Below are 19,440 nucleotides of genomic sequence, written 5' to 3'. Positions count from 1 at the left end.
GGAATGCTACCAAGCATAATCTTGATCATATAATCTAATCATGGTATGAATACTAAAACACGAGTGATTCGAAGAAATAGTCTATCATTTGACATAAAGACAATAATATTTCAAGCCTACTAAAAAAGGAATCATGTCTTCTCAAAATATCATGGCCAAAGAAAGTTATCCCTACAAAATCATATAGTCTGACTATGCTCCATCTTCCCCACACAACGTAGTTATATCATGCACAACTCCGGTTTTAGCCAAGCAATTGTTTCATACTTTAGTGTTCTCAAACCTTTTCAACTTTCACGCAATACATGAGCGTGAGCCATGGACATAACACTATAGGTGGAATAGAATATGGTGGTCGTGGAGAAGACAAAAAAGGAGGAGATAGTCTCACATCAACTAGGCGTATCAATGTGCTATGGAGATGCCCATCAATAGATATCAATGTGAGTGAGTAGGGATTGCCACGCAACGGATGCACTAGAGCTTATTAGTGTATGAAAGATCACATAAGAAACTAGTGGGTGTGCACCCAACTTGCTTGCTCACGAAGACCTAGGGCAATTTTCACGAAGCCCATCATTGGAATATACAAGCCAAGTTATATAATGAAAATTTCCCACTAGTATATGGAAGTGACAACATAGGAGACTCTCTCTCATGAAGATCATAGTCTATTTGAAGCACAAGTGTGGAAACAGGATAGTAGCAATTGTCCCTTCTCTCTTTTCTCTCATTTTTTGTGGGCTCTTTAGCCTCTTTTTTTTATATTTTTTTGGTGGGCATCTTTGGCCTCTTTTTGTAAATGGGCTTCGCTGGCCTCTTTTATTTCCTCACATGGGACAATGCTCTATTAATAATGATCATCACACTTACAACTCAATACTTAGAGCAATGATGAGTCTATATGAAATTCCTTCGGTAGTGTACCGTGACAATGATCTAGCATAGCAATGACATCAAAAAACGGACAAGCCATGGAAACATCATGATAGCTATCTTACGATCATGCAATGGCAATATGGAAGTGGTGGAACATGTCATGAGACGGAACGATGGTAGTTGCATGGCAATATATCTTGGTATGGCTATGAAAATGCCATAATAGGTAGGTATGGTGGCTGTTTTGAGGGAGGCTATATGGTGGGTGTAATGCACCGGCGAAAGTTGCGCGGAACTAGAGAGGCTAGCAGTGGTGGAAGGGTGAGAGTGTGTATAATCCATGGACTCAACATTAGTCATAAAGAACTCACATACTTATTGCATAAGTCTATTAGTCATCGAAACAAGGTACTACACGCATGCTCCTAGGGGAAAGGTTGGTAGGAGTTAACCATCGCGCGATCCCGACCTCCACACAAAGCATGACAATCAATAAATTAATCATGCTCCGACTTCATCACATAACGGTTCACCATACGTGCATGCTACGAGAATCACAAATCTTAACACAAGTATTTCTAAAAAAACACAATTACTCACTAGCATGACTCTAATATCACATATTCATGTCGCAAAATTGTTGCAAGGAATCAAACATATCATATTCAGTGATCTGCAAGTTTTATGTAGGATTTTATGACTAACCATGTGAATGACCAACTCCTGTTAACTCTCTAAATAGGTATAAGTGAAACATGAGAGTTTAATTCTTTCTACAACAGATATGCCCCGCTCTAACAAATATAAGTGAAGCAAAAGAGCATTCCACAAATGGCAGTTTTCTATGTGTAGGGGAACAGGCAATCCAAACTTCAAAAGATATAAGTGAAGCACAAGAAGAATTCTATAAAGACAACCAAGGACTATCTCATACCAGCATGGTGCATAAAATAAAAAGGAAAAATAAACACAAAAGACGCTCCAAGCATTTGCACATATCATGTGACGAATTAAAATATAACTCCGAGTAAATTTACCGATAGATTGTAGACGAAAGAGGGGATGCCTTCCGGGGCTTCCCCAAGCTTAGACGCTTGAGTATTCCTTGAATATTACCTTGGGGTGCCTTGGGCATCCCCAAGCTTAGGCTCTTGCCTCTCCTTATTCCTTCATCCATCATGCTCTCACCCAAAACTTGAAAACTTTAATCACACAAAACTCAACAAAACTTCGTGAGATCCGTTAGTATAATAAAATAAATCACCACTTCAAGTACTGTTGTGAACTCATTCTAAATTCATATTAGCATTATATCTACTGTAATCCAACTTCACCATGGTTCATACCCCCCGATACTACCCATAGATTCATCAAAATAAGAGAACAATGCATAGAAAACAGAATCTGTCAAAACAGAACAGTCTGTAGCAATCTGTTTATTCCGTATACTTCTGATATCTCAAAAAATCTGAAAAATTACGAACGTCTGGAAAATTTGCATATAAATCAGCAGCAAAAAGAATGAACTCAAAAGATCTTCCAGAATAAAAATGAAAATTAAGTTCGTGAGCAGAAAGTTTCTGTCTTTTCTCAGCATGATCAAACAACTATCACCCAAACTAATCGTAAAGGCTTTACTTGGCACATTATTTTTTAAAACACAAAGGAATTGTACAATGGGATAACTATTTTAGTGAGAAACTTCCATGAAAAATTCTACATTGTTTCCATGAGCATGAACACAAGTGTTCAAGGTCGACCCTCACTTCCGCAATGCATCACCTTTCAATCGCTAATATTTTTGAAAAAGTTTTAAGTTCCCCTCTATATTTTTTTGTTTTTAAACTGAATAAAAGCACTCAAAAGAAATAAATGACTCTCAAAAACTTCCGGGTTGTCTTCCAGGCAGCGCTTTCTTTAAAGCCATTAAGCTAGCCATAAAGTGCTCAAGTAATGGGTCCACCCGGATCCCAAGGTATATCAAAGCCAATTTTAATTAGCAATGATTTGAAATTTAGTAGTGATCACAAGGTAACATATATCAAGCAATGACGAAGTCTAACTCTCTTCCTATGCATTGGCATGTCATAAAAGAACAATTCATGCACACCAAGTAAAGGCCAAGACATAGCATAAGCAGTTTCTTGCAATTTTATCGTATTGGAAACATAGAGAGGTGGAGATGTAGTTCCTCTCTCATAATAACTGCAAGTAGGAGCAGCAAGCACATGCATAGTATATTCATCAAAATCATCATGTTTAACATAAGGGACTATAGCTAGCTCATCTTCATAAGCATCATTCATATTGGCAACATGGCCACAAGCATAGCATGCATCAAGTTCATCAAAAAGGGATATTTCATACGAATCCAAGGGATCATAGGATTCATCCTTCGGTAAGAACGAAGGGAAATTAAATAATGTATGAGTAGAAGAGTTACTCTCATTAGAAGGTGGACACGAGTAGCTAGTCCACTCTTCCTCCTTTTGTTCTTCGCTCTCCTCTTCATCTTTTTTCATCTAATGAGCTCACAATTTCAGCATTTTCTTCTTCCATAGTTTCCTGCAAAATAATAGTCTCTTCTTGGGCAGCATAGAATTTCTCCTTAAATCGTTCAATATGGGCATTATATTCATAATTAGTATAACAATAGTGAAGCATAGCCAAATTTTCAGATCGGTAAGGAGCATCATCATTATCATCACACCCTTTAAACACAGCCTCAATTTCATAAGCACCCATAAAAGCAACAAAATCTTCTATTTTCTCCACAATAGTAATCATATATACCATTATCATAAGAAGCCAAGGTTCTATGAACATTAAATTCACAAGAAAAGGGAAGGTGTGGAGCCTTCATCCTAGAGCAACAAGTAACACCATATATCTTACATAGTTCCCAAGCATACCATTTCAACAAATGGATTTGATCCCATAAAAGTTTCCCTTTTAGAGTCAAGCGATAATCCCTAAAGTATTCACGTTGATCCAACGTGTATCCCGTTATATAATTGAATGGGACATTCTCTGGATTATTAAAGAAGTGCATAATATTTTCCACATAACGAGCCTCGAGGGTTTTAGGAGGTTCCCCATCTCCATGAGTAGCAAGTACACCTAATTTTTTTGGTATTTCGCATTCCGTATCCATAACTAAAGATAGAGAACAACTAACGTTCATTAAGGTAAAACCCAACCATAGCAATAAGATATATTGGTCCCCCTTCAATCCCATATGCATCAATTTCTATGCTAGGTTTGAAGCTTCTGTCACTCTAGCCTGCCAATACATAGTCCTATCAACATATAACTAACCCTATGGTGTGATCCACGCGCGCGATCATATGATGGGCACCAAAGGACAGCAACATAACCACAAGCAAATTAAACCAATCATAGCAATTCATCAATCACCGATAGGACAACGATAATCTACTCAGACATCATAGGATAGCAACACATCATTGGATAATAATATGTAGCATAAAGCACCACGTTCAAGTAGAGGCTACAACGGGTTGCGGGAGAGTGAACCGATGAATATAGATGGGGGAAGATGATGGAGATGTTGGTGAGGATGACGGAGGTGTTGGTGTAGATCGCCGTCATACGATGATGTCCCGGGCGGCGTTCGGGCGCCGCCGGGAGAGAGGGGGAGAGAGCCCCCCTCCTTCTTATTATTCTTGACCTCCTTCCTAGATGGGAGAAGGGTTTCCCCTCTGGTCCATGGTCTCCATGGCGGCAGAGGGGCGAGAGCCCCTCCGAGATTGGATCTCTTTCTCTCTGTCCTTCTGTTTCTGCTCTCCCAGATTCTGCGTTTCACCATTTCTTAAATTCCCGGAGATCCGTAACTCCGATTGGGCTGAAATTTTAACATGATTTTATTACAGATATTACCTTTCTTGCAGCGAAAGAAGGGAACCAGCCGCCTTAAGGAGTGCCCACAAGCATGCCAGCCGCAGGCCCACCCCGAGGCCCCGGCTGGTGGGCTTGTGGGCACTCCGTGCACCGTCTCGCGTTGATTCTTCTTCCCAAAGATCATAAATATTCCAAAAAAAATCCCCGTAATTTTTTATTGCGTTTGGACTTCGTTTGGTATGGATATTCTACGAAACAAAAAAATGCAACAAACAGGAACTGGCACTGGGCACTGGATCAATATGTTAGTCCCAAAAATAGTATAAAAAGTTCCCAAACGTATATGAAAGTTGTAGAATATTGGCACGAAACAATCAAAAATTATAGATACAATGGAGACGTATCAGGCGGCACCGCGGATGCCTAGGAGGATATTTCGCAGAGAGGGGATGGCTCTAACAATCACAAGCGCATTCGCCTCGGAGGCAAAGTGAACGAGATGACACTATTGGATTCCTCAGCCAGCAACGACATGTGTGCTGAGATCGATAAGAAGGAGGTGGTGATTGATGCATTGGTGAAGCTACTGGAGAAGAGCGATGCCTCATTTGACAAGGCGGTTGGCCTCGTCGGGAAACTTATGGAGTAGAATGCAGCATTTAAGAAACTACTTGATAAGAAAAGTGCCACATCGAGCGCGAGGGATTGGTGAGGGATTCTGTGGCTCTTGTCTAGGAACTTCATGCATACGTGACTGAAAGGATTGACGCTCTTGAGAAAAAAATCCCACGCCATGGACACAACGCAGAAGAAAGCAGAGGAGAGGCGAGAGGATATGGAGGTCCTAGAGGCGATGAAGAAGGAGATTGAGGAACTCTGTGATACGTCCCCAACGTATCAATAGTTTCTGAAGTATGCATGCCATATTTTCCTATGTTTACAATGGTTTTATATGAAATTTGAGCACTTTATATGATTTATTTAGAGCTACCCCGGACTAACGCTCTTTAGCAGAATTACTTTGGTGTTGTTCTTGTGCAGAAAATATAAGTTCTCAGAATCGCCCTAAACTTTTTTTTGATTTTTCTATAGGAAATAATAAATACCTATGGGCCATAAGACAACAGGATGCACCCACCCTCTAGGCGCACCCAGATGGATTGTGGGGCCCACATGGCTTCGTTTAGTGTGATTCCAACGCGAAAAATCCTATATATATAGAAACCCTCAGAAATAAACAAAGAACTTCCGCTCCACTTCCGCAACTCTTTGTGTCGACGAAAAACCTGTGTGGAGCCTCTCGAGTACCCTGACGGAGGGGGGAAATCATCTCATGTGGCCATCTTCATCATCCTGGCAGAGGCCATGACAAGGAGGGAGTAGTTCACCCTAGAGGCTGAGGGTATCTACCAGTAGATATGTTCAATCTCTCTCTAGTGTTCTTGATGTATCACGGACTTTGATAATATAGTTGGATCATACGGTGTTCTACCATTGTTATCTTGTTGTGATGAATTGAATCTTTCCCTTTGAGATCTCATTATGTTGGATTGAATATAGGATTTGAGAACACTTGATGTATGTCTTTCATGTGGATACCCATGGTGACAATGGGTTATTATATTGATTCACTTTATATATGTTATGGCACCAACCTGCGGATTCCGGTGTCCTTTGGGATCTATGCATACGGGTTGATTGCATGTTTCCATACCACATTATCCGATAGAAATCTTGGGGTACTCTTTGAAGTTCTTTGTGTTGGATTGAATATGATGAATATAAAATTGTTTGATGCATGTCATATAATTAACCCACGAATACTTGAGGTGACATTGGAGTATCTAAGTGTAGGGTTGATTGATTGATATGCCCATGCCTAATGTTTGAAATTATCATTGGCCAGTATTCAGGGAACACAAAAATACATTGTTCCAGCATTGCCCAAACAAGGAGAGACACAAAATGTTCACCAAAGAATTCAGCTGAATGGAACAACATGTAGTTTGAACAAGGTTAACACTAAATAAAGTAAGACTGGACGCCAGCTTACAAACTCGTTTGTGCTTCAGTTTGGGAGATTGGCATTTGATGTATTTCAACAAGACGAGGTGGAGCCATGTTTCAGAACACCAGGTGCAAATATGATGGTTGGAGTGACTAGAATCCATGCTTGAGTTGTACGAGTGGGCAATTCCAAAGAAAATAATCCAGTACATGCATGCAAGACTCCAACACATCCATGTAATGTTAGTTAGGAAAGTTAGAGGCATGCGTGCCTAATTGCCGCCGGACTGGCCGGTTGTTATTTCGATAAGAGTAGAACTCAGTTAGGATTTTTAAAAAGTAGTAGTCTGTTAGGACTACTAGCCGGCCGGGTAGTATTTACATGTGCTGGATCGTTAGAGTTAGGGAATCACTTTTTAGCTCATTTCGGTCATCGAACACGAGAACTAGAAAGCTGGGGTCTCTTCCCATAGCCTGTTTTTTCATGACTCTTTGTTGAGGAGTTTTCATTATTACTATGTGTTTTGGGCGAGAGATTGGAGACGCTGTCTCAAATTTACTGCTGATTCTTGGTGAATCGCCCACATACTTCCTCATCAAGGTGTGCGTGTTGTTTTCATGGTGATTGCGTCGAGAAAATCGCAAGCGCCATAGCGTTTCAGGTGACACCGTACCAGGAAATATTGGGAAATTTATTCGCGTCGTTGATTTTTCTGTTGACGGTCGCAACATTGATATGTATCATAGGTATTATTCTAGTACGAACACTAGGGTTGTTTCTCACACTTATAGGAAGATCACAAAAGATTGATCGTGAAGAATAACAATGAGGTGGTTCTACTACCTACACTAATTTCATCTTATGTTCTCTGCTACTTATGAAGTCTGTAGTAATTCTTTATTGCACATTGAGGGATGATCATATGATTCTGTTATGTTAGCATTGTTGAGAGATTGCACTAGTGAAAGTATGAACGCTAGGCCTTATTTCCAAGAATTTATACAACGTTTTGCTCCCTGTTTTCCACTAGGTACCTTGATATTTTTATATTTTCCAGATTACAAAAACATATATCTACTATCCATATTTCAATTCTATCACCACCTCTATGCCGAACTAGTGCACCTACACAATTTTCCATTGTACTGGGTGTGTTGGGGAGACAATAGATTTAATGTATTTGATTGCATGGTTGTTTCATAGAGACCATCTTCATCCTACACCTCCCACATATTGACAAATCTTAGGTCATCCACTTCAGGGAATTTTTTTGTTGTCCTACAGAACTATGCACTTGGAGGCCCAACAACGTTTACAAGAATATAGTTGCATAGTAGACATGAAGCTCTTTTCTTGCGTCCTTGCCGGGGAGGTGAGTGCATGAAGGTATATATTTAGATCTTGCAATTAAATCTTTTAGTATCTTGTTTATCACTAGTTTGGTTTATAAAATAAAACTACAAAACAAAATGGAGTTTAATTTGCCTCAATTGTTTCGTCTTTATAATGTCTTTCATGAAAATAAGGATTTGGAAAATTGGGCTCAATTCTTGGAGGAAGGATTCATAAAAGTTCTTAATGTGAATTCCTTGAATGATGAGCATGATAGTAATATTGTTAGTATGACTGCTATTAATAAGCATGATACTAATGATATGCGAAGCCTCAAGCTTGTAGACGCTTTGTTTGATGAAAATGATATTTTTTGTCCCCCAAGTTTTGATGGACAAATTTATTATGATGATAACATGCCTCTTATTTATTATGATTGTATTGATGAAAGTGGGTTTGTAAGAGTGTCAACTCTAGGTACTAATGATCCCACTAATTTGGAGGGTGTTAAATCTTATTGTCATAATGATAAAAGTGGATTTGGAGAGGTCATTACGTGATTTAGTGATGAGTCCACTATTTTGGAAGAGGTTTCAATTGAGTATGACAACAAAGTTGCTATCTATGATGATTATTTTGATAAAATGTATGCAATAAAGAACAATAATAAACATGAAACTTATCATCATGATTTTAATTTTCATTTGGATTATATCAATCAACTATCTCATGATAGTTATGATGTTGATTTCGCCCCCACTACTTTGAATGAGAAGAATTTTTCTTATGTGGAGAGTAATGAAAATTCTATGCTTGTGGATCATGAAAAGAATGTTTTATGTGATATTTATATTTTTGAATTCCTTCATAATGCTACTGAAAGTTATTATGAGGGAGGAACATATGCTTGTAGACGTTGCAATAATATCAAATTTCCACCTTGTGTGTTCAAAGTTTTCAAGTCATGCTTGTTTTGCCTTCCTATACGAGTTGATTCTTGCTAAAATTAATTGTTTTCTTAAAAAATCCTTATTCATTGGAAGTGGGTTAGACTTAAATGTGCTTGCCATGTGATCCATGATGCTCTCTTGCATGTTTCACTTACTACTTTTTATATGACCATCATTGAAACCATGATGCCTAGCTAAAAGGCATTAAAGAAAATGCTTGTTGGGAGACAACCCAACACTTTATATTTATGTTTTATTTTGTTAAGCAAGTGTAGTAATAATTTTTTGTGTATTTTATTTCAATAAAGTGCCAAGTAAAACCTTTGGGATAGTGTGGATACTTGTTTGTTTGATTCTATGCAAAAATAGAAACTTTTGTGTCTAGTACATGCATTATGTGATTTTACTGGAGTGTTAAAAAATTCTGAATTTTTTACACATAATTGCCACACATATTCTCTGCGTTATACTAATTGTTCAGAATTTTTAGAGTGAGGGAAGTATGCTATTCATTGAGATCTTCGCAGACAATTATGTTTTTGACAGATTCTATTTTGCATGCATAGTTTGCTTATTTTAGTATTTCCATAGCTTATATTGAGTGATATAAATTATGGGAATGATATACTAAAGTAGGTATCATGAGAGAATGATTATGAATCTTGTCTTGATAGTACCTAACGGAATGATCTATCTTTATTACACTAACCCATCTCACGAAGTTCCATTAAGTTTTGTGGGATTGAAGTTTTCAAGTTTTGTGTGAGATACCAATAAGAGGTGAATAAAGAGAAGCAAGAACCTAAGCTTGGGTATGTCCGAGGCACCCCCAACGTGGTATCGAAGCAATATACAAGCTTCTAAGCTTGGGGATGCCTCGGAAGGCATCCCCTATTTTGTGTCCAGCATTATCGGTATATCTTACTTGGAGCTATATTTTTATTCTTCACACGATATGTGTTTTGCTTGGAGCGTCATTTTCTATAGTTTTTCTATGTTATACTCCCTTCGTCCCAAAATAAGTGTCTTAAGCTTAGTTAAAATTTATACTAGAGTTAGTAGAAAGTAGAGAGTGTTATTTTGGGACGGAGGGAGTATGTTATTTATTATATTTTTAATCAATAAATTTTTCAAGAATTGCCTTTGGAATGCTTGAATTGCATGTGTGATATGTGTTGTACAAAAGCAAAAACTTATTCCAGAGTTTATGATATTTTACTTGAACATGGAAAGTTTATGAAACTTTTACACAGTAATTTCATACAAATTATTTTTGATATCCTAAATTTTCATAATTTTTAGAGTTACATAAGTATACTATTTAAATAGATTGCTAGAGACTATTCTATTTGGAGAGATTGTGTCATAATTTTGTTATCTACTTATTCCAGAGTTTTCTTATTCCAGAGTTTTGATGGCTTATATTGATAGATATGAATTATGGAAATGATTGTATACGGTACCTAATGTTTTAAAATTATTATGCAACTTGTTTTGGCAGTACATTAAGTGTTTATTTATTCTTATGTGTACTAACCTATCTAACGAGTTCTTTTCAAGTATTGTGTGGATGAAGTTTCTGAGATTTAGGTGAAACCGGGATATAAGAGGATTGAACGAGATGCAAAACCTCAAGATTGGGATGCCCAAGTCACTCGAAGTAAATATTATAAGAAATTTCAAGCATCTAAGCTTGGGGATGCTACACATCCCACCTCTCTTCGTAAACAAATAACGGTTAGCCTATGTTGACCCTAAGTTTTTATTTATCCACATGATATGTGTTATTATTTGAGTGCATTTTTTGTTTTCCTTTGTTGTTTGAAATAAAATATTATACCTTAAAATATTTATTTAGAGAGAGTCCTCACATAGCTACTCGATTTTTTAAAAACTCATTGATCTTCACTTATATCTTTCGCGAGTAGTTTAAAGTTTACTATTGTGCTTCACTTATACCCTAATAGTAAAATGTGAATGAATGAAATATCATAAATATGAAATTATCAATGTTCCTTATGCCTTGTATTAGTTTCACAATTGGTATAGAAATAAAATCTATTGAAGTTTGACAATCACAATATTAGTCATACCAGCAATTCATGAATGATCAGTATAAGAAATAGAACTTTCACATACAAATATATTATCTTGGACATCTTTTATGATTGTGAATACCCATTAATTATTTTAAACCTTGATCGTATATCTAAATTTGGAAAGGAATACAATGTAACGATTATGTTTGGGTATATTGCATAGAAGTTATATTGTTATGGATCCTCCAACATGTGGTGCTTGTTTAGAACCTTTTACTAGACAAATTTTTTAGTAAGTAGAAATACTAGTTGTGCATCTAAACCCTTGAGGAAATTTTCTTCCATGAGAGTCCACCATACCTACCTATATATGGTATTTCACTGCCATTCCAAGTAAATTTGCATGTGTCACTTCTAAAACCTTCAAATAAACATCTGTTTCGTGTGCTCGTATCGCTCATGGACCGACGGGGCGGTCATTATCTTCCATGCTAAGCAAGTTATTCTCAAGATGAGTGCATATTCACTTGTCACTACATGAGAGAGTCTAGTAAAAAGGATGCCCAGTCCAGCATAATACAATAATAAATAAACAAGAACTCCCCCTAGAAAGTTGATTGTTTTGATGGTACCTGTGGATACGGCTAGCCATTGAACGTGTTTGAATGGTGGAGGGGAGTACAATAACAATTATGTTTGGCAACCACCAATAACTTTATTAGCATGGAAGATATTAAAAAATCTCTTGTGACGTTAACATGAAACACACACCACCCAAGATTATAAATTCATCTATGTTTTAAAACAATGAGCTCTAGGACCTCTGGAAATCCCTCCTTCCCCCTACAAAGGGACAATATTTTTACTTCCAGGTTACTTACTTTTAATGTTGTGTCGACTTCTTATTCCAACCTCAATCTATTATTTTACAAGCACCATGTTGTAGGGAAAGATCCAAACATATATATCCTATCAAATATATTTGATCATGATTCATTATTGTTGACAATTATCTTTATGGTAAGTACGTTGGAGGCAAAACATTAAGCCCCTATATTTCTCTTTGTTCAATGGATATTGTTTGTTATAAAATATGCCTTGAGTATTAGCAATCATAGAAGACTATATGATAACTGAGTATCCGGAGCTCTTACTTAGACTTCATGATGCGGTGAAGTTGCTTGGTGACTAAGAACATGGGTTGTTTAGTTTCAGAGAATGCATTTTTTGAACCATAACATGTGAATTGATTTCTACTCAACCATCATGATTTTTATAAAAAACGTTGTTGGTTATGATGCTAGAAAAATTGATTGGAATTTTCATTTTTCAAACTTATATACTTTGCTAGCATTCACACTTCATAAATTATTTATTTTATCGCTTACCTACTCGGAGACGAGTAGCAATTAAGTTTGGGGATGCTGATACATCTCCAACGTGTCGATAATTTATGAAGTATTCATGCCATATTTTCCTATGTATACAATACTTTTATATGGTACTGATACACATTATATGATTTATTTAGAACTAACCCGGAGTGACATTGTTTTTAGCATAATTTCAATGTTGTTGTTTTTTGCAAAAAATGGAAGTTCTTGGAATCGCCCGAAACTTTTTTATGATTTTTCTCGAGGAAATAATAAATACCGGAGCGAAGAACCACCGGAGGGGAGCCACAAGACAATAGGGAGCCCACCCCCCTTAGCACGCCCCTATGGCTTGTGGGACCCACGTGGCTCAAAAACCCTCAAAAACAAACAAATAACTTCCACTCTACCACTACAACTCTCTCTATAGATGAAACCCCATATGGAGCCTCTCTAGTACCAAGTCGGAGGGAGGAAATCATCTCCGGTGGCCATTTTCATCAACCCGGCGGAGGCCATGACAAGGAGGGAGTAGTTCACCCTCGGGGTTAAGGGTATGTACCAGTAGCTATGTGTTCAATCTCTCTCTCTTGTTCTTGAGATGTCACGATCTTGATGTATGACGGGCTTTGTTAATATAGTTGGATCATATGGTGTTCTTCCGTTGCTATCTTGTTGTGATGAATAGAATCTCTCCCTTGGAGATCTAGTTATGTTGTATTGAAAATTGGATTTGAGAACACTTGATGTATGTCTTCCATGTGGATACTCGTAGTGACAATGAGATTTATTGTATTTGGTTGCAAGGTTATTTGAGAGAGACTATCTTCATTCTACACCTCCCATGGATTGATAAATCTTAGGTCATCCACTTGAGGCAAATTTGTTTTTTCCTACAAAACTATGAACTTGGAGGCCCTACAACGTCTATAAGAATAAAGTTGCATCGTGGACATCACTCCATGCTTGCAATCCATCAAGATTTAGAATGTAGCGGCCTAGATTCTTGTATGTGTCTTCCTTCTTCAGCCTCGTCCTTCTTCTTTTGCCCCTGTGTCTTTGTGGACTTGCCGCATGTGGCATTTTTTATTATCCTTAATATGTAAGAGAATTATTATCCTTTGCTGGTGCAAATTTTTTATTATATTACTTCGTTAGTAGGACATGTATACGAGTCAAAAATACAAGAAAATTCAAGTTCCCGACAAGGCGCGAACTAAACAATGGTTACATTGAACGCGGCAATGAGATCACAAAAACTAGTCCCTCCGTCCAGGCACATTAACCGCATGATAAACAGCGGGTTGGATGCCATTAACTCAGAAGTTGGGAGAGAGGCGAGCGGGCATGGAGGTCAAAGTATCGCTTCCTCATGAGCATGCATAGTAGACTACTCTCATGCGTCCTGTCAAACATGCGGGCGGACAACTCTCACGCGTCCCGTCGATCCTCCATGGCGGACAACCCTCATGCGTCCCGCCGAGCCTACGCGGCAGAAAGCTCGCACGCATCTTGTCATCAAACAGCTACTCGCACGGCACCGCCATATCAAGTAAATATTTTGGATCCGTGGCACCAAATAAATTGCTATCAGAGCCCACACGATTCACGTAATACAATGGCTTGTGATAATAATGTGGCACCTATTTGTTACAAAATGTCTACGTTGTGTGTTACTGTGTGAACCTCTATGTTGTCAGTTTTGTATTTATGGGAATTCAAAAACCAAGATTATCAATGATTGTGGTTCCACGAGCTATCATGCCTTAATGTTTCTAATTCATTCACATTCGTTGCATGGGACCTAAGCAAGCAACCAGGGACACAAAAATGATTTTCCAACTAATTTTAATGCACTAGAGCATGTGCTTCTAGTTCAAAATTTGCATTACGCGTATTAAATCCCTAGCAAACTCAATTAATATATAAAAGGTCCAAATTAATGCACTAGGGGGACGCATTGAATGTAGTTTCGCTACCAAAGGTGACATGTTCCCTATCGAAATTACGAGGTTTCTTGCATAAGCTTTGGCTTGTAAGACGCATGTCCCAATATTTTTCCCAAATTTGTAAAAAATATCATGCCATATATATGTTATGACATGACGTTGGGTAAGTTCCATGAATTTCAGACGAGCATTGGGTTCTCGAGGATTTAGAAACCAATTTTATCAATGTTTTCGGCCTAGTCACGACGCCAAGATGTTTTCAATTCATTAACCTTTAGTGCATGGGATCTAAACAAGGACAACAATGTAGTTTTCAATCCATTTTTTGGTTCCGTGGAGCATGTGCTTGTTGTAGTTCAAATTTGAGTTCTTCACATTAAGTGCATGCCTAGAAAACTCAATGCCGTTTCGACCACAAAGGTGGCATGTTCCCTATCGAAACCATGATGTTTCTCATGGGAAGCTCCGATCTGTAAGAGGTTTGTCCCAAAACTTGTCCCATATTGGTAAAAATATACCATATCTTATAGTTGTCGTGTCATGACACCACAGTAATTTTCAAGAATTGCAGGTAGACAAAATATCAAGGCAAGAAGAGACAGTGAATGTCGTTCCCCGCATAAAGGTAACATGTTTTGTATCAAAACCATAATGCTTCTTGAGTGAAATTCGAGTGTGCAAGAGACTCACGGGAAGTGACAAAAAATAACCATGTCATATAAGTGTCGTGCCATGACACCGGGGTAAGTTTCAACAATTTCGGATGAGTTTTCGATTTATGGGGATTTAAAATCCAAGTTTCATAATGTTTGTGGCCTAGTCACGACGTCGAGATGTTTGTAATGCATTAACATTCATTGCATGGGACCTAAACAAGGAACGCAAGGACATACATATGTTTTTCAACCCATTTTGGTGACATGGAGCATGTGCGTTTAGTTCAAATTTCTATTATGCACATTAAATGCCTAGAAACTTAATTAGTGTTGTATACAAAAGGCCAGATGAACCATGAATAATTTAAAGCAGTTCTATACGCTCGTTTGGAGCCCGTGCGTCTGTAAGCATGGTGTGCGCACGTATCGTGCTAGCTCGAGCTTCCTTATTTCATAAGCTATCCAATTTATATTAAAACGGTGTTCTATCCTAGCACGCTTCTCCCGCCACTTGTGACACCCTCGGTTTAATCGTACGCTAATCATACACGCAAATGCGTACGATCAAACCCAAGGACTCACGGGAAGATATCACAACACAAATCTAGACACAAATAAAAATAATACAAGCTTCATATTACAAGCCAGGGGCCTCGAGGTCTAGAATACAGAAGCTCGATAAGCACACGACTCAGCAGAAGCAACAAATATCTGAGTACATACATAACATGGGGTGCCTTAGAGAAGGCTAGCACAAAAAAACACGATCGAACGAGGCGAGGCCTCCTGCCTGGGAACCTCCTAAACTACTCCTGGTCATCGGCGACCTCGACGATGGCAGGCGTCGGCAGGAAACTCCACTCCTGGGCTCCGTCATCTGGTCGCAGCAACGGATCAAGAGGACAAGGGGGAGCAAAGCAACGGTGAGTACTCATCCAAAGTACTCGCAAGTCTTACATCAGAACTATTCTAAGTATGCATCAGTATCTAAAAAGGGGGTGTTTATATGTGGACTGAATGCAGCAATGCGAGAAATGGAGAGAAAGGCCTAGTCCTATCAAAGACTAGCATCTTCAGGGTCTCGCAACAATACACGAGAATAGAGCAAAGTAACACAATTAATAGTCATATTGTTGCAATAATATTAAAGTGAGGTCACGCCCAGATATCCTCCCTCAACTCCCTGCGAGGAAGCAATCCCGAGGCAACTAATTCCAGTTAAGTAACAATTGTAGTTGTATAAGATCAGCGCACAGCTCCAAGTCGCCCTGTAACTGTGGACACGGCTATCCGAATAGTTAATTCTCATCCCTGCAGGGGTGCACCAAATGTCCCGTCACGCTCGATAACACTCTGGCCGGACACACTTTTCTGGGTCATGCCCGGCCTCGGAATATCGACACGTCGCAGCCCCACCTAAGACTCAACAGAGAGGCTAGCCCGCCCGTCTAACTCCTAAACACAAAGGGTTCGTGGGCCCAGTTCCCCTTCGCGCTCCTGCATGATGCGTGGGCGGCCGACGTCAGTCCTAGCATCCCTTAATCACAAGCGCGATGCATCTCGGGACCACTCGGGCGCGCGCCGCTACATTGCTGACATCTGAAAAGCTTCGGCTAATACAGCGACGTCGAGTACCCATAATTCTTCCCGCGTAGCCGGTTAGTGCGAAAAAGGTCTCCAACCAACCCAGATCAAATACCCAAATCCATTATCATTTTAATTAGGCCATCGACACAATCTCGCGGGAATCAACCCGTCTAACATCTAATCACCAATGATCCCAGTAACATGGTCGAGTAAGTGTGTGGTTGTAACATGGGGGGGGGGAATCCGAGGTATCACCCTCATTGGATTCCGAACGATGTATCCGTCAAGGTGAGCTTAGAGGAATCACACTCGGGGGTCCCACACTTGAGGGGTTGCATGACAGAGGCATCGTCGGGAATGGTGAAAGAGGAATCACCCTCGATAACCACGACCGACTAGCTATACTACAGAGATATCATCAGGAGTACTTAGCGAGGTGTCACCCTCGGTACCCGATAGTAGCTCTGTAGCGTCGTACAACTAAGGGGAGTGTATGTGCTATTTCGGGTATGGATTGTCGATCAGGGATCGAGATTTGAAAGCAAAGCGGGGCAACTGGACTACGGGGTCAGAAGGGATGACTGCTCCACCTATACTAAGCAGTTTAAAGGTATAGTGCTGAAAGTAAGAGTTCATCAAAAGTAGGCTATGGATCAGATATAGGATCTAACTAGAACAATAGCAAAATGCCAATGCAAGCAGTAGGAAGAAAGACATAGGCGGTATAGGAATGATCAAGGGGGGGTGTTGCTTGCCTTGCTGCTCTGCGGCAAAATGCTGGTCGGCAGGGTCATAGATGTACCCGGCAGCAGCGCCAGTCTTGGGGTCTACCGGTAAGAAGAGGGGGAAGAAACAATAAATAATAGCAACGGTGCAACACAATGCATGACATGTCAAGATGCAGGCTAGACATGAGCTTACGCAGCAACATCCGTCATAGACGGGTCGGAAGAATATCTCACGATATTTTCCAGGTCTCGGGCTACTACCGGCCATATGGAAAACGATGGAAAAGTTCCATGTTTGCTATGCTAGGGACGCGTGACAAACGAATGGACCGTGTATCCGGGTTCGTCTCGTTCTGCTGATCAACTTTCATGTTGAAAATATTTTGATGTGACTTACGGATTATTTTATATTAATTTTTAAAGTTTTATTCAATAATTAGGAATTAAAAAAATATTTAATTAATTTATTTAAATGCTATTATGACATCAACATGATGCCACGCTGACATCAGCAGTTGACTGGTCAACTGACCAATGGGTCCCGAGCGTCATAGACACAAGTTTTTAATTAAGATTAAATCGTAATTAGTCAAATTAATTTAGTGGGGGACCCACGTGTCATACTCTAATTATACTAATTACCTAATTAATTAAATAATATATATATTTATTTATTTAATAAAAATATATTTTTATATTTATATTTTCATTTTCATTTTTCTTAATAGCGTGTGGGGCCTCCCTGTCATAGACAGTGGGGTGGGTTGGCCCCACCGGTAAGTGAGATAGGCCACATAAACATATTTACCCATATAATAAACATAACGTATTTCTCCTTATACCTACATACATAAATACATACATACGTACATCTCATACATACAAAATACATACGGCATCCAATACCTACATACATACACAAATACATAATTTTATTTTTCCTTTACTTTTTCTCATCTCTGTGCTAACTCTGTGTGTTCACAGAAGAACCTCTCTGGCAACAGAGAATAAGGAGCATCTCCATCTCCTCCTACTCGATATTAACGACGTCGGAACGAAGCGCTGTTTGCCGGAATGGAACCAGGACGGCGCAAGGAAGGAGACGGTGGGAGGAGCCCAAAAAGGGGCTCACCGACGTTGACGAGAGGGCCCGGTGAAGCCGGAGTTCTCGGGAGGTGCGGAGGAGACGGCGTGGTGGAAGGCGCGGTGGTGATGGTGACGGTTCCGGTGAGGTGGGTCGCCGGAGGGGCCTCCCGGAGGGGGCCAGCCGGCGTGACGAGGAGGGGGGGACCTCCTTGCCCAATACCTCCTGGATCGAGCGGGAGGAAGGGTGCTCGTGGGGAGGGAGGCCGACGGGAATGGGAGGTCGCCGACATGGGGTTAGCAGGGGAGGCGAGATGGGGGGCGCCGAAGTGGGGGGAGACCGACGGGAGGGATATGGGGCTCTCGGTGGTGGGGTTTGTTGGTGGGAGGCAGGGGTCGAGGTGGGTCTGGGAGGCAGACCGACAAAAGAGGGGCTCTCTTGGGGTTAGGTGGGAGGGTTGTCGTGGGGTTGGTTGGGCTCGGGAGGTGAGGCTCTCGTGGGGAGAGAGAGGACACCAGGGCGAGCGAGCGGGTGGGTGTGCTGGTGCGGTCGAGGGGAGAGGGGGTCGTGGTAGGTGGAGGTGGCGGCGGCCAGTGGGATGGGGAGGGAGCCGGATGGCGATGGGGACCGATTAGGGTTAGCCCCCTCGGGGGCTGTATACCCCAGGGAGGGGTGGGCCAAATGGGAGTGGGCTGGTAGGCCCAATTCGGGCCAGGGGGTCGTTTTTTTAATACTGTCTTTTTTTTATTATTTAATTTTATTTACTTTATTTATTTTACGTAAAGTTACTCTCTTAAATATATAGGGATTACCAATAATTCCAAAAGTGCCCGATTCACATTTTATAATTCGTTAGGTAATTTTTATAACTCCCCAACGTTTTTATTTAAAGAACATAAATCTTTCCTCGTTCGACTTTAATTCTAGGTCTCAAATTTTAATTCGGTTTCAACTAACAATCGCGAGAGCAATGATTGCAATCACCATGATGTGG

This window comes from Hordeum vulgare, chromosome 5H (assembly GCF_904849725.1).
Source record: "Hordeum vulgare subsp. vulgare chromosome 5H, MorexV3_pseudomolecules_assembly, whole genome shotgun sequence".
Classification (NCBI taxonomy): domain Eukaryota; kingdom Viridiplantae; phylum Streptophyta; class Magnoliopsida; order Poales; family Poaceae; genus Hordeum; species Hordeum vulgare.
Note: the sequence above shows the minus strand (reverse complement) of the source record.